The following is a 17757-nucleotide window of genomic DNA, read 5'->3' on the forward strand; positions in this document are numbered from 1 at the left end:
TTATCTGACTGCAGAATGGATTTTTCTGTGGCAGACAGTGGATGTAGGAAGTTCTGGAGGACCTCCTTTGCCTGGGGAACCAAGAACAAACAAAAACACTTTAGGTATCAAAGATCTGGTCTTCAGATGAGGATGGTATTATTCCATAAAACCATAAAACTAACTTTAAAATTTGCATCCTTCGTAGTTATGATCCCATAGAGATTTCTTTCCTTCTGTGTAACAACGGAAGTTCATGCTCTGTGCTGAGACATGAAAACCTTGTATAGCAGCTCTATCCTACCTTTGCAGCCTCTTCTCTCATGAATGCTCCCCACCTGCCACCTCAGGTTGCAGCCCTGGTCAGATGAAGGAGCAGGTCTAGAAATATATCCTGTCCTTTGTTTGTGGTATGTGCACATCCTTTTTCTCTATCTCATCTAGGGTTTCTTAACTAGGATCACATCTACAGTTTCCTTGACTGGTATCTCCCAACCTATACCATGAAACTTTTCTAGGCTTACTTCTGAGTTTCTTTTCATCTTTGTTGAGATTAACAAATAAAAATTGTACACATTGCAGGTGTACAACATGATGTTTAATATATGTCTGCATTGATATATGGTTCCTACAATCAAGCCAATTTTCATATTGATTACATCACAGTTACATTCTTCTATATTCATGAGAATGACGAGGTCTACTCTTAGTAACATTCAGGTACACAACAGATTATTTTGTCTACAGTCACATTTGTACATCAGGTGGGCAGGGCTTACTCATCTATAGATGTATGTTATGGTGCCACTGAATGTGAACTATAGAGCATTTGTCTTTCTGTGTCTGGCTCATTTCCTTTAGTGCAATATTCTTAGGGTAATCCATGTTGTTATCATTGGTAGGGCTTTTTTTTTAAAGACTGAATAATAATCTGTCTCATATATGACATATATAATTGTATTATTTAGTAATCACAACTGCATGGTACTGGCATAAAAATCAACACAAACTCCAGTAGAACAGAATAAAGAGGTAGGAAAGAATGGAATTGGACCACTGTCTTACACCTTATATGAAAACAAACTAGTATACTAATTTTGTGAGATGTGTTAAGCTTCAACAAGTCCTCAGATATGAAAACTTTAAGAAAAATGCATTTCTGTGTGTGGCACGAATGCCTGCTTCTCCACATTTCTTACAAAAGCAAACAGAACTACTGACAAACTCATAAAAGAATTACAGTGTTATCATACATACTGAACCCCCCAGAGACACACACTGGGACAATAGAAACTCACGATTTCCAGTGACAATGATTCCCCCTCTCAGGGTCTTGGTCTTTGCATTGGTGAAGACATAGGAACAGAAATTTTTTGATTGCACATGAAAATTTCTTTCTAGCTGGTTTTGTGGAACTTTATCAATGTGATAAAGGCTTCTGTCACTCTTAGGCAAGTCAAAGACAAAGCACTTTTGTTTTGGAAAGAAACATCTGATACACTCTCTAGACCTGTTGGAATTTTGGATTTTCTCACTCTTTCCTGTAAAAAGAACACTCATTGAGTAGACAAGTCTGTAGGAAAAGAGATTGAGGACTTTTCTAAGAATCCTTGCCTAACTGCAGCTCCTAAGCCACTGATCTTCCTTCATTCAATCATAAAAAAGCAGTGTTAAGTTAACTTGAACATCAATATTCTTCTTTTTTTTGGTCAAAACTGAGAGTCAAGAAAGTACTTTTGGAGAGGAAGGGGAGACAGATACTCATCATGGGTGGAGAAACCTATAAATTGTCTCCTTACCCTTTGCATCATGGCAGATAAATTAATTATTAAAAGATTGAAACGACTGATTAATCACAAAAATTATCAGAAAGACTTTTCTGATATTGCAGTCCCATGTCATAAATAAGATGTGGGCTCTTCACTAAAGTAATGCTAGAAATAAGAACAAGATGTTGCTGGGAAAAGTAACATGAAGAGGACAGATGATACCCAGAACTGTAGAGAAAATGCTTCAAAATCAAAGCCCCAAATTCACACACAATAATTATGTCTAGAATTTCCTTCCACAGAAAACTCCAAAGTAAAGTGAATTTCAATGTGATGTGTACTTCTTGATGTCGTATTATTTTGGATTTGACTTTGTCTCACAGAGATTCTGTGGCATAAATCAGCTGTGCAAAATAAATGTTAATTCAAAGAATTTATAAATAGTACTTATCTACTCTGCTAAGTAGTAACATGACACCATGTAAGTTTGTGGGATAAATAAGGTGATATTGTCAAAAAGGTAAAATGAAGACTTAGACAGTATCACTGGGTTCCCCCACCCCATGAAGGATTTATTATACAAACATCTTTTCTCTGAAGAATGTTACTATATACTTTGGAATAATGAGTGAAATATCTTTTAAAGTAGGTCCTTACATTTCCTGTGATTCTAGGTTTACTTATTTCTAGGTTGATAAATTATTTTCCTCAAAATACAAGGAGCAGTTAGACTTCATAAGTAACAAATATATGAGCCTTAAAAGTGATGGCATTGATTGTACTCCTCACAATTTTTCATGGTACTGATTGTTCTAAAATTATTTGGTACAACATTGAGCCCTAAATTTCCTTAGTAAATCTAAATCTTAGCCTCTGAAGATTATTATAAAATAAATATGAAAATCATGGACCCCTGTCAATCATCATCACCATTAACAAGAGCCTCAAATCCAGTCTCAAATAAACAGTTATATTGAGCACTGACAGACAGGGCTTAGTTGATCCCACCTCCTAATTGAAACTCCCCGCACCAAGGTTACCCTTGGATACCTTTAATCATCTTAAAGGCGTTCTCCAGGTACTCATCTTCTGTGATGGGGTGTCCACCCAACTTCAGTTCCGGTGTGAAATCTCAAACAGTCCAAACAAAGTCTGGAAAGAAACTTACAAACTCAGAGGAGTCCTCTACTTCATCTCGTGTGGGGTCAGATTTTGCCCTGATTAGTTGCATTAGTTCAGTCACATAGCTGGGATCTTAGCTAAGGAATGAGAAACAATTTCCAGATCACTTAGCAATAAGTTTTATGTACATTCCTTTTTTTTCCCCAGGGTCCACTCTTACTCAACCAAGACAATCAAGTTAGAAGAGAGAAGGAACAGTCTCAGTTGCTATTCTCTTAACCTCCCTCGATAAGACATGATTGTTTGGTTCTTGGAAGGATACTGTAGCTGCTCCAGGGCATGGTCGTCGATAGTGCCCATGCTATTGTAGACAAAGGTGCTGCTAAAAAGCACTGCCAGGACAAAGATCCAGGAGTCATTCTTAGGGTCACCCTACGAAGCACACAAGAAAAGGACTTACAAGTCCACTCTTCATTCATTCATTCATTTAAAGTTATTCTGTTATAGTTAAAGTTTCGTCCCTGGGTTTCATAAACTGACTTCCAGACCACTCACATATAATCAAATCAAGCCTTTATTGAAGCATACCCCTGATCAGCCCCGAACAATTGCAAGGACACTCCTTATAAGCCTGAAAACCGCAAAAGGGATGTTCAGGGGGGTCTAGCCAATGCAAGCAAGCCAGGTTACAGAAGCAGGACAGTGCAGTCAAGCAGAGGGAAGCCTAACCAATCACAGTTAGCCCAGTCACCCCAGTTACAGAAACAGAGCCCCGTTACCCTAGTTACAGAAACAATACCCCATTAGGTAGTTCCGTGTTCTTAAAGGTTTCTATAGCAAAAGGAAAAGAACATCTTGCTCCAGTCATGACTCTTCTACTTGGCATGGTTGTTTTACAGGATGAAGTCATAAAACAAAATGGAGTCACATTTGCTCCTACTATCACAATTCATTCTTTCTTTTAGCTGTACTCTTTCTGAATATAGGTAAAATAACAAAATTTTAAGATAATGCTAAATTTAAATCCCATTATTGATATTTATATTTGTCTCTCTCAGAATATTAGTTTGTGTAGCTATGAAGACAAATGAAAGTCATTCTCAAGGTGCATAAAATAGTTAATAAAATACCTAAGACATAGTAGGTGTCTCATAATAACTGGGCAATAACTCCCAACAAATTTCATCTTCATCATGGCTGTAGTGAGGATGTAATCACATTTCAATTAAGTTGAACAACACTTTTTTTGACATCTGACAAAATGCCACACCCTGCATTTGGTTTTGTAGATACAAAGTTCTGACAGTCTCTGATCACAGGAACATCACTTTATAGAGGCGCAGATACACGTTACACATATAAACACAGACCAAATGATAATCTGTCAGGAGAGGGAACCAAAATTATTTTAAAGAAAGGAGGGACAGGGAGAAAGAAAGGAAGGAAGGAAGGAAGGAAGGAAGGAAGGAAGGAAGGAAGGAAGGAAGGAAGAAGAAGAAAAGAAACGTGGGGTGGGGAGGTCCATGAATGTGAATAATTGCTCTGAGAATTCAGAACAAGAAGTCATTAGCTGAGTTTTGAAGCGCTGATAGAATATGGAATTGTGGAATTTGCAGGGGTCCAGCAAGTGGAAGGACCAGCAGCAGCAAGCCTCAGTTGTTAGAGCACAGGGTTCTTTTATTTCACTGAAGCAGTGAGTGTGCAGGCCAGAGTGAAAACAGAGACCTAAATGAGATTAATGGCAAGACTTAAAAGGCTTTGAAATAGGTCCAGATGCTACTCAAATCCCGTTATCAGTTGTATAGTAGTTCTGCTGCCATTGGCTTATGTTCTGTTTTTTGTTGTGGGAATTCTGTGTTTGAGATTGGAGTCTACAAACTTTGTTATGGTGGCATGCTGGTGACCAGGAAGTTCCTGTACAAAGACACAGAATGCCTGGCTGCTAGGAGATACCTAGCTACTGGAAAACTCCTGTGCAAAAGTACAGGATGCCTGGCTGACAAAGCATTGTCCTTCACAAGTTTACCCTGTTTCCCAGAACTGGGATGCCCAGCCTCCTCCCTCTGAGGTAATAAGACAACTATGCAGGCATTATCTGGTCTCCATGGTAATGCCCTTAGAGAAGAAGGGCCCCCTGTTTATTCTAACCTGGACCTTATCTCAGTTAGCTAGCACTCAGGGTTAAAGAAATACTAATTAGAATATAGTCATGGTAAAGGGAGGTATGTGTTTTTTGAGTTAATAAACCTCCAGGCAGGGAGGAGAGGACACTTCTGCACTTCTTCTCCACCACTTCATTTCACTCCGCTCCATCCTGTCTGGTCGCTTGTACCCTTTGTGTCTGTGTCTGTTCTTTGTGCGCCTCCTCACAGGTATTACTCCACAGGTGATCCTTTACATTTTGTCTCTTGACAATTGCAATTAGATACAAAGAAATGGTTTTATGCAAACCACAACATATTACAAGTCAATCGTCCATACTGGTGTTCTACTGAGAGGATAACTGAGAACGGCAAAACTAAATTTTTAAATTCAGAATTTCTAAGTCTATGCTTTCCTTCCTTGCCCTGCCCCCTTACCAAATGTGCAGTACTGAAGCCAAAGATCTACTGCTGCTACTTTCATAGATTCAGACTAATATAAATTAGGTAAAAAGACTGATTTCAACTAATTGTGTAAAGATTAAACACCTAAAATTTTGCCATTTGCTGTAATTTTATTGGATCTAGCTCATGCTATTAGACAGTGAAAATTTCATGTCCAGAGCTCAGAGACCCAGACTAAAATCTTAATGATGAAGCTGAAATTCTTCTGAAGATTATTTAAATGGATTCCTTCGCCAAAAGCCTATTTTCATGGCCTCTACTTTTAACGTTACCAAACCCACTGACTCCACAGATTAGAGCTTTCTTCAGGAAGTTTTCCCTAACTCTCAAGGCTGGATCAGTTTCCCACTTTTTGCATCTTTTCTTTGTAGTGATCTCATTCCATATTTCTTGTCTCTAAAAGGTGATTCTAGGTCTTTATCTTATTGACTGATAGATTTGTAGCACTTAGCACAGAGCCTTGGATTTCAGCTGTTTGGTGTGTACTTATTAAATTAAATTTCACATCTCAGTGTTAAAAATAAGAAGATCTGTTGCCGCAGTCTGGCTGGGCACAATTCAGGAGCCACTTGTCAAAAGAAACGAACTTTATTTTTAGAACCACACACGCCAAACAAAACAGCTCCTCAGGAAAAACCTTCAGAGCCCAACTGCCACCACCGGCTTCCCACAAGCCTCTCCACCTCCCCGTGGAAACACACAAACAGGCCCCCAACTCCAGACAATCACTGGGTCAGGACCTTGATTAATCTCTCTGGAATCCAAATCGGCTGCTGTTCTCCCTGTGGAAACACACAAACAGACCCCCGACTCCAGACAATTACTAGGTCAGGACCTTTCCATTGTCCTGTTAGAATATCCTTCCAAAGTACCTTGGGCTTATGCACATTTTTTGGACACAATATGCCTTTCCGCAGCACTAAGTCCTGATGAATCCAAATTTAAAAAGTTTAGAGTAAAAAGGGTTATTTTAAGTTTATCTTTGGGGAATATATACCCCTTCCCAATCTGTCCTTATTTACCAATGATATTTTTTGCATGTGAGGTGTCCCCGAAAAGCTTATGTGTGAGACAATGCAAAAAGGTTCAGATGAGAAATGATTGGATTATGAAAGCCTTAACCCAATCAGTGAATCAATGCCCTAAGGGGATTAATTGAGAGGTAACTGAAGGTGGGGAACGTGTACCTGGAGGATGTGGGTCCCTGAGGGCGTACCTTTGGGGTACATATTTTGTATCTGATGAGTAGAGTCTTTTTCTTGATCATCATGTGAGTCATTTCCCTCCACCACATTTTTCAACCATGATTTGCAGCCTTACTTTGATCCCAAAGGGAGCCAGCTATCTATGGACCAAATCCTCTGAAATCATGAATCCCCAAATATACTGTCCCTCCTAAAATAGTTCTTGTCAGGTTTTTTGACAGCAAAAAACAAATGACTCAAACAACCAAAGTATTTTAAGTTGCTAGAGAAGTTTGTGGAAATGGAATTTAGCCTCCTTATTCATAATTGGATTGCAAGTACAAGAATATGTCACAGATGTCGGACTGAGGTGACCAATTGAATGGCACATGAATAAAGAGTACAGCACATTCTCTCCCTCACCCTGTCCACATCACCCCGGCCCTCAGTGTCCAGGAGAACCCAGATACAGTTTGGCTTGCTGGGGTGAGGCACACACCACATCCAGATGCTCTTGGTTTCAGTCCTCACTGTGGAACCCAGAGGGAAGCCTGTGAGGGAAGAGAACACAACATAGAGTGACCACTGAGAGGTAAAGCTGCCAGGGGTTACAGTGGTTAAATCTGTAGGAACATAAAGTGTTGAGCAAGGTAGTGTTTGCTACTATTTCACAAGGATAAATCAATACAAGTGTTGTCTATCTTTCTCAAAAACACTCTGTGACCCCAATTCGCCTCATTCTTTCGAGTGCTCAAATTCTTTCACATTACAGAATTAGTGTAAACTCTATCAACCAGTATTTTCCTACGTATTTTTATCTGATCAGGAAAAGCTCCAGTGTCCTCTGGCTTCAAGTTGAGTTCAACTAGTTGTTGAACAAGGGAAGTTTTTGTACATATACACCAAGATATAAATTTGAGAATATGAGAATATTTATAACTACCTTATTCATTAAAGATAAAACCTGGAAATAATACCACTGCTCATCAACATCAAATGGATAAATAAATTGTGGTATCCTCAGGCATAAGCATACTACAGTGTAAATTCATTTGAAAACAAATGAATTACAGATATGTGTGTTAAACAGAGGATGCACATAAACTTCTTCTTGAGCAAAAGAAGAAAGACACACAAGAATACACATACCACAGTCTGTTTTATATAAAAGTCAAAAGAAGACCAAACTAAGTTATTCTGTAGTATGTATAATAAACTACAGAATCATTATTTAGAAGCAAGAGTAGAGTGTGCCCCGAAAACCAAAAATGTTAATGAGCTTTGATGACAGTGTGAGGATGATTTGGCTTTTGAATGTTGGTAAGGTTTTGTTTCCTGATCTGGATAGTGATTACATAATTATTCACTTTATATTTATTAACTATGTTGTACACTTATGCTTTTTACTCTGTTATAGTTTGCATATTACAAAAGACTAAGTAAAGAAAGTGGCATGCTAATTTATCAAAGATTTGCTATAAATAGAGAAAAAATGGACTGGTAGCTCAATTTGGACATTGGATATAGAGAGATCTTACTGTGCATCTTTCTGCCCATCCATTTTTTTTAAAGGACAAAATTAACTATATTTGCATGCTATGTCAAATGGTCATATTGCTTGGACAAAAGGATTCAGATGAGGGAAAGGGAGTGATTGCTAGAGCCCCAGAGAAGGTGAGAGTGGATGGCATCAGGAAGAACAGTGAAGCAGATATTTTGATAAGGTTGAGGAGCTCTTTATTAATGGACAAAGAATGAGATAATTTTGGATAGGTGAGAGGTTATAAATATGCTGGTAAGAATTAGAAATTTTCCTTAGTGGAAGGACCCTAGTGAAAGTGAGATCAGCTTGTCCTATTTGTGGTTCCAGGCAACTTCCCTTGCCCCAGGACCATACTCACCATGATTCTGTCCTGCAAGATGATTCATGAGGTAGGATTTCCCTGTACGATATGTCCCTACAGTGGACACCACCACCACAGGTTGACATATCTTGTCAAGAATTCTCAAGGCTTCTGAATTCATTGTTAGCTGCTCATTCCAGTTTCCCACTAAACAAATGGGGGGCTTCATAGTAGATTCAAATGCCATGGTCACCTGTAACTCTGAAAAGCCACTCAGTGAATCCCAGGATCTTGAAGTCATCTTTGATGGCTATTCGAGGCACATACATGTCAATTCTCTGCTTGTGGAATGTTTACATTAACTTTCTACATTTTGTATGTTTTTAAAAGGAAAAACATTATCTAGCATGTTAAGTCCTAGTATAGATGACTTATGTACATTATCTTGTATTTCCTCTAAGGACTCAAAAAATGTTGCCTGCCAAGAGAACGAAATACAAGGAATAAAAATCAAGAAGGAATAAGTCGAATTATCACTGTTTGTAGACAATATGATCCTATACTTAAAAGATCCAAACACTCCATCAAAAGACTGCTAGAGCTAATAAACATTTGGCAAAGTAGCAGGTTACAAAATCTGTACATACAAAAATCAATATATTTCCTATATACAACAATAAATCTGCTGACAAAGAAATCAGGAAAACAATTCCATTCATAATAACCTAAAAAAAGAAGAAAAAGAAAACAAAAACCTACTTTGGAATAAATCTAACCAAGGAGGTGAAAGACCTCTGCAATGAAAACTATAGAACATTGAAGAAAGAAATTGAAGAAGACCTCAGAAGATGAAAAGAACTCCCATGTTCATGAATCAGTGACTTTTAAAATATTAATTATAATAATATAATTTTATATTAATTATAATAATATAATTTTTATATTAATTATAATAATCATAATTAATTAATTATATTAATATTGTGAAAAAATGGCCATATTACCCAAAGTAATATATACATTAAATGCAATCCCCATCAAAATACCAAAGACATTCTACACAGAACTAGGGAAAAAAAAGTCCTAAAATCAATTAAAAAGAATAAAAGAGCCAGAATAGCAGAATAGTCAAAACATTTGTAAGCAAATGAAAAAAAAAAAAAAAGCAATTCTGGAGGCATCATAATACCTGATTTAAAATTATATGACAGAGCTATAGTAAAAAAAACTGCATGTTACAAGCATAAAAGCAGCTACATAGAACAATGGTACAGATTAGAAGACACAGAAACAAACACATACTAATACAGTCATCTGTGCCTTGACAAAGTTGCCAAAAACACACCTTGGAAAAAAGAAAGTCTTGTTAACAAACGGTGCTTGGAGAACTGATTACTCATAGGAAGATTGAAACTATACCCTTACCTCTCACCTTTCACAAAAATTGACTAAGAATGCATCAAAGACCTAAGAATAAGACTAAAACCTATGTAACTCCTAGAAGAAACACAGGGTCAACACTTCAGCATATAGACACAAACAATGACGTTCTCAATAGGGCCCCTAAAGCTCAGGAAATAAGGTGAAGTGTTAATTAATGGGATGACATAAAATGTAAAAAAGCTTTTGCCCATAAAAAAAAAAAAAAAAAAAACAAGAAGGTGAAGAAAAAGGCCTAAAAAATGGGGAAAAAAATCTCTGCTAGCTAAACTTCCAACAGAAGATTAATATCCAAAATATATAAATTAAGAAACAAGCAAATAAATGGACAAATAAACCAAACAGACACTTCTAAAAAGAAGAAATACAAATGGCCAACAAATACACAAAAACATGGTCAACATGATTTTCAGTTAGGGAAATACAAATCAAAGCTACACTGAGATTTCATCTCATACCACTCAGAATGGCAGTCATCAAGAACACAAATGCTAATAAATACTGGAGAGGGTGTGGAGAGGAAAGAACACTTTTACACTGTTGGTGGGACAGTAAATAAGTACAACCTCTGTGGAAATCAGTATCAAGTTTCCTCAAAAGACTAGACATGGAATCACTATATGAGCCAACTATACCACTTCCCAGTATTCACCCTGAAGAATTAAAGTCAACATGCTATAGTGATACACCTATAACCATGTTTATAGCAGCACAATTCACAATAGCCAAACTATGGAACTAGCCTGGGTAACCATCAACAAATGAACGAATAGAGAATGTGGTATATGTGCACACTGTAGCTATATTCAGCCATAATCTTGCAGGAAAATGAATAGAACATGAGACCATATGTTAAGCAAAATAAGTCAAACTCAGGAGGTCAAGAAGAGTGCTGGGGAGTTAAATTGACCAAATTATATTATTATATTGTGTGCATGTACAATTATGTGAAAACAAATCCCATCATTATTGACAACTATAATGCACCAATAAAAAAACAATGTGGAGAGAGAGGAAGAACATATTGCCTGAGATTTTTGAGAAGAGATTGAGGAAAGCAAAACACTGATAACAGAGCCCTGAGAATATCAACATTTTGGGGTAAAAGGAGGAAGAATAAAAAATAGTAAGAGATGAGCAATGTTTAGAACTATGATTAGGCATTACAAAAGAATTTCTTCTCATTAAGTCAAATAATATTTTTTGAATCCTTGCCATGTTTTGGATACTGCTCAAGAGATCCATTATCAAAGAGTGTACTAAATGAATGTTAATTCCTGTCTCAAGGATCTCTATTCTAGTGGAGAAACAGATAATAAACAAAACAAAATCAACTGTGATCTGATAATGACAAGTTCTCAGAAAAACCTAAGCAGGGAATAAGGTAAGGCCTCCATGAAAATGAGAGAAAATGCAGGTTCTCATGGACTGTGTTGAGGGCAGGTATAGGAATAAGTCAGGAGACCACTGAGGACAGGAGTATAGGGAGCACACTTCCCCTCCCTGCTGCCTCTGTAGAGAAGAGAACCTCTAAGCTGGGGGTGGGGGCACAGAACCTTTTGTGACAAATTCCGTGTGACCACTCCCAGTGGCCGTGCATGGTTTTCCTTCACTCTCCAGTGCAATCCCTGAGTGGAGTTTGCATTGGGGAATTCACTGATGTTTTTAGTTGACAAATTCATGGAGAGCCAGTTCCACAGCTCACTCACCTGGCAAGGGCTCAGCACTCAGAGGACAGGTTCTCAGTTGCTAGTGCACCTGGCTCCTCCAAAAATCTACCGTTTTTCTTAGAAGCTGAAAACAAACAGGATATTACAGCTACCCCACCCCCCCAAAAAAAGTGAAGATGAATAGAACTGAAATCGAAACTTCACTCAGTTCTTCCTGGATGAACCATTGAGGTTTCACAGTTTCTGAAGAAGCAGTAAACAGTTTGTGAGATGAGGTGCGGGGTTGTGGGGAAGTTCACATGGCCTAGGAACAGAATCTGAAGTTGCTCAGTCATTTCTCACAGGTCAGCACACATTTCCCCTGCCCAAGAAGCTACCGTTAAATCAGGTGTTGATACAATACCACATTGTGATGGGTTGACTGACGGCATCCCTGAGCATACCATGACACTCATGGGCAATCTGAGTTCCCTAGGAAATGGGTTCACTGACTTGCACAGAGCCTGATGGCAAAGCCCCTTATCTTTCTGCAGACAGTAAGAAGTCCTTGGAGGGTGAAACCTGATGCCCATTGAGGGTATGGACAATGTGCACTGTCTCCAGGTCATCCCCAGAAGCTCCCCTTTACACACTTGCACCATTTTTAAGTGGAAGAACTTTTAAATTTGTGACTCGATAACAGATTTCATTGTTAGAAAATGCTCACTCCAAGCCCTCCCCAGTACCACTGAAAAGGGAAATAAATTGTTTTGGAACCACAGATCTTTCTTTTCATTTTTGGAGGCCAAAGATTTCACAAAATTGAAATTGACACTTTGGTACAGAGATGAACAGAGAGGGTTTGTTCATAGCTTCCATGTGATAGGAGAAAACAGGATCCACACAAGACCTCAGCATCTATGTGTCTGTCCCTAGTGCTTTCCAAGGACTAACACCAGAGCAGAATAAGGGGATTTTTATCCAGTGCTGCTGGATCCCTAAGCCTCTGGGATCTGGACAGCTGCCTACAACAGGAATGCCCCTCCTCTTGCCTTCCTCCCTCTACTTCCTTTCAGAGGTCTGTGGTGAAGCAGTCACCTCCCAGATGGACCAGCAGAGGGCAGCACTTCCACAGCTAGCACCAGGGTGTGTCCCTGCAACAGCAAGTGGCTCCCATGGCTGCCAGCTGAACTCCATGCTCTTCTCTCTCTCTCTGTCTCTCTGTCTCTCTGTCTCTCTCTCTCTTTCCTGTTTTCAGTAGGCTTTGAGGGAAAGAGAAGTGCACTGGTGGCCTGACATGATCCTGCTTTGATTAGGGAATGAAGATGACTCCTCCATGCCAGTCTATTTTTCCCCCTTTTCTATTTTTTTTTTTAGTGTTCCCTTTCTTTAAAACACTCATCTGCTGTCAGCTGCCCATTCTGTTCCTGTAGCCTAAGCTGTCATCATCACAATGGTGAGAATTTGTAGACAAAGCAATAATTTCTAGGGCAGCCAGCTGTTGAAGGAGAGCCTGGAAATCTTAAGGAATAAGACTTCTTTTCTTCCAAAGGTAATGAGCTGCTCTCAGTTAGTCCTTGTGCCCCTTCACCAAGTAATTAGTGTGATATACACAATGTTGAATGTCATTAGAATGAGAATGTTTTTATTGGAGTGCTCTGTTTAAATATTATGTATTCTCAATGATCCCATTATCATCTACCTCAATCTTATTTGATAGGTAGCCTGATGGCAAATCAAGTATAGTTAGCCCTTTGACCCCTGATCTTAGTCTTCTACTACTTTAGAGACCATCCTAAATAAGACCAGCGAAACAAGGGTGAGTACCTGGGTCTTCAAGATGTCATTTTGCAACTGACATAAGCAAGGTTCCACAGAGATTAGTCACTTAGTAGAATCCTTGATGAGCCATATTTTTATCAGCTTTTTTGCTGCTGTAAGTAAAATTGACCAGAACAATTTTAGAGGAGGAAGAATTTTTTTGAGGGCTCATAGTTTCAGAGGTCTTAGTCCTTAGAAGGCGACTCCATTTCTTGGGACTCCAGGTGAGGCTGAACATCATGGTGGGAGAGTATGGCAGAGGGAAGTAGCTCACATCATGGTGATCAGGAAGCAGAGAGAGTGTCCATTCACCAGATACAGATGTATACCCCAAAGGCATGCCCCCAATTCCCACCTCCTCCAGCCACACCTTACCACTTCAGTTACCACTCAGTTAATCCCTATCAGGGGATTAAATTACTAATTGGTTTAAGGCTCTTACAACCCCCAAATTTCTCCTCTAAACCTTCTTGTACTGTCTTACCTGTGAGCTGTTCGGGGACACCTTGCATCCAAACCATAACAAGCCACAACAGGTAATGATTAGTTATTGGCTGCATTCACATATCATCAAGCCATTGCTGATCAGGCCAAATTCTATGTGTAATAGATTTGAATATTGAGTTTTCTCTTTGATCTCATAGAATGATTATATTTTCACACTGGAATAATTGAATTGACTATCTATCTTACTTTGCCAATGAAATGTGAGTGCAAAGGACAGAGTTCTTAAGACATTCCATATTCTTATCAGTCTTATTATGTACCACTTGCACCCCAGAAAGGAATAAAAATCTCATTTTGAGATTTTTTTTTTTTTTTTTTGAGTACAAATGGAAAGGACACAGAGCTTAGAATTGACCCTAACCCAGAACCTAGAGCTTACCTTCTGTAGCCAATTTTAGTTACATGAGCAGGAAATAGGTAGGAGTTCTTATAATCCAATCACTTGTATTGTGTATTATCATGCAGTGTTATTGTAGTAAAAACTGGCTAAGAAAGTTTCTTGCCTCTCTTCCAAAATGTTGCAGCTTCCCCCAACAATTCAGTCTTGCCAGGTGACTAAATTCTCATTTCTGATTTTCTTTGCCTTGGCAATTTCTGGAATGTTGTAGGAAACTTTCGTTCATAGAGGGCAAACCAAGGAGGATGAGGCAATTTGTTGAGTACCAATGAGTATGGTGTGTCTCTTGGCAATGGAGAAGGCCTAACTAGATGGCATTCAAAAGAATAACTGGAAAACTTCTGAATGAATGACATTGGGGAGTGTATCAGCAAATGAAAACTGGTTGTTTTATATATAATAATGTTTTTGTCTGCTATGTATCTTGATTTGAAGATCACACATTATATACATGTATCCATCTAGTGGCCTTACTGTACACCATAAATATGTAGAATTAAAATAATAATTAATAAAATAAATTATAGACATCAAAATAAAATAAATTCTATGTATCAAAAATGCATTTTTAATTAATCATCATTTGGAGCATATTTGAACATAGAAATCATGTAATTTCTATTATTTTCCTTACTTTATTTTTTTCATTTTGGAGATACAGAGGTGAATAATATCCACCTTCCACATATTTCAGTGTGCATTACAAGTAGATTTAGTTCCTTTTATAAAAAATAGAAAAATTCCAGGAAATTACTGTATGAAGATAGTTTTTTATTTGTTTGCATCTTTTTGTTTTTAACTTTTATATATATGTCCAAAGGTAAGGGCCAGACTGGTATTGGGCCTCTGCTTGATAAAAATCAGTGGAGGCATAAGGCTCTTCTTGAAATGTGACTCATGCTAGATATACGGTCACCGACTCAGTGAACCTGAGTAGGACATCAAAATCAAAAGTCATAGCAATCCTTGTTTTTCAAGATTCTGTAGAACAGACAGGACAGCACCAGTGGGTTGCAGAAGGTGCATGAAGTGACAGAACATGGAAAGGACACATTTGCCGGTACTCAGGCTTTAGCAATTCCATGAAGATTTTCTTCCCTAGATCCTCCCAAGACAGACATATGAACATTTCTTTATGTACCTTATATCATTGGCTTAAGGGTCCTTGGCATAGAAGATAACTAGAGACTGTAATATTTCAAGTGCTTATTCCTTAGAAGTCATTGTTTGGGTAGCATAATAGTTAGAAAAAATGTTTCCATGATTTTCAATTTTTTTTACTTTTCTTTTTGTTCAGTAATAATTTGATAAATAGTAATTTTTTAAAAATAAAACAATTAGAGAAAACAAGTGGGCCAAGACGATAAACGATTCATCACTTTAAAATTTTACATGTGTGCTGATTGGGAGAATTTTCTACAGAATAGCTCCACATATTTAGTGTTTTTTTTTTTCTTCCTTCAGTGCATACATACTGATGTCTGTCCCCATATGGTAGGACATTCTTATAACCTGATACGATCTCTTGCCTCCCTGGGGAAGAGGTTGTAGACAAGGAAGATTGGGTAATTAGACACAGTATCTCTTGGAGGGTACGTGTGATCTGAGGGCAGACACAGCTGGTTGAGTAGGTGGGAGAGTGGAAATCATCCAAAGGAGAGTTTACAGAATATCAAGTTATAGTTGCAAATATGTGTTTAAACATTAATTTCTCAGATGGTTGTGTCTTTGTCTCTCTGACATCATTACTTATGTCACATCAATTGTGGTGACAGACACACAATTGTGAGTATATCCCTGAGTCTGGGACATTCCTCATTCCATGAGTAACAGATTCAGTGAGAATAACTGGAAAGAATATCTTCTCTGTTGGTTCCAAGATCCTACTAATGAGATTTAAAAAGAGATATTTTAGTCTCCCCCTGTGGTCTATGATATCTGATTTTTGATAGTGAAATACTTCAGTAGATTATTGTTAACCTGTACTCCAAAAAGTGCTCCTCATATATGTTTTTGAAATTTTTCAGAGATGGTCAATTGCAGATTAAGAAGTTTTTAAATGTTGACTTTAGTAATAGTCAATAAGACTATTTGATGAAAGCTATTCGTTTACATTTTTCCTACTTACTATCATTCTTCCAAAGCCTTCAGAACACATTAGTGCTGAGAGAAAGAGAGAGAGAGAGAGAGAGAGAATATGATGTGGACAGTCATTTTTGAATCATTGATTTAAAGCCCAACCCCAAAATAAGATTCTTTCACAGGCTGTCATTAATAGGGGCTCATATTTTAATCCTTCTACTCTGTGTATCAATGGTTAATCCTGATTTGAGAAAAACTGATAAGGACTCACCAATTTTGCATCATCTCACCTTCTTTAACTTTTTTAGCCTGTCTGCTTCCTGTTGTTTTTGTAAATGATAACAATTAAGCAATCCCCAGACTTCCATGAAATAATTCTAGGGTCCATTTTAGGACACGAATTGAAATTTCATTTCCCCTTATAAGTGAGATTGAAAGTGAAAGCAGGGCTGGGCTGCTTTGAAACAGGAATAATGACAGGAAATCAGTTGCTTTTCTTTCAGACCAATAAGATCTTTCTTTCAAGCAAACCAAATATATTTCCAGGGAAAACTGAATCTTTTTGTGAAGTTTATATGTAAAGAAACTGAATTTTTCTACCTGTCAATATTGTTTCTAGATAAAGTGAATTTATTGTCTAAACATAAATTTGGAAATATGGTTTAAGAATGATTTACTTTTAGATCCATTTAGTGTGATTTCATCTGTAAAAAGTACTCACAAATCTATCAAGATAAAACTTTGAAAGAATAAATACTCTACTTTTTGGAATTGTCAGCTAATTGAAGGGATTAGTGGCTATTTTTTAATTGTATTGAGTTTTTTGTATTATAAATTTATTTTCAATGAAGTGATTTTTAAAATAATACAAATACACATAAGATAGAAATAAAGATATTTCCACTTAACTAGGAAAAGATGCATTTGACGACACAATTTCTGGGTTACTTCTATAATATTTTGGGTATGGCTATTCAAGTGGTCACTAACTTGTTAGACCATTTGTTATTTATTTAATATGAAATAACTATGTACAACACTGACATGTAAGGGTTTGATTTAGCAAAGATCAGTAATTTACATAACCATTTACATAATGGTGTTTAGATAGAAAAGTTTGCCTGGAATGAGGAATTGTACTGGGCCTCAGACTGGGAGAGAAACCAGGCTTATGGTAGCCACTAGAGCCAGAAAAGGGGATTTATCCTGCTCAAAAATTAGAGATGACAATAGCAGTTGGGAACTTGTGCACAATGTTATTTATTCCTGTAATTTACTTCAGCTGATTCCACAATAAACAACATATTGTGTGTTTGGATGTTGATCCCAGTTTATAACCAGGGGTGACTAAGGAGCA

At 37.6% G+C, this 17757-nt stretch overlaps 2 pseudogenes; both read right to left on the reverse strand.

Annotated features, from left to right (window-relative positions):
• On the reverse strand, positions 1-11715 carry LOC139707328 (guanylate-binding protein 3-like; annotated as a pseudogene).
• LOC114092518 (guanylate-binding protein 5-like) overlaps positions 1-17757 on the reverse strand; it is a 33708-nt pseudogene that overhangs the window by 1519 nt on the left and 14432 nt on the right.

Source organism: Marmota flaviventris, chromosome 10 (genome assembly GCF_047511675.1).
Source record: "Marmota flaviventris isolate mMarFla1 chromosome 10, mMarFla1.hap1, whole genome shotgun sequence".
Classification (NCBI taxonomy): domain Eukaryota; kingdom Metazoa; phylum Chordata; class Mammalia; order Rodentia; family Sciuridae; genus Marmota; species Marmota flaviventris.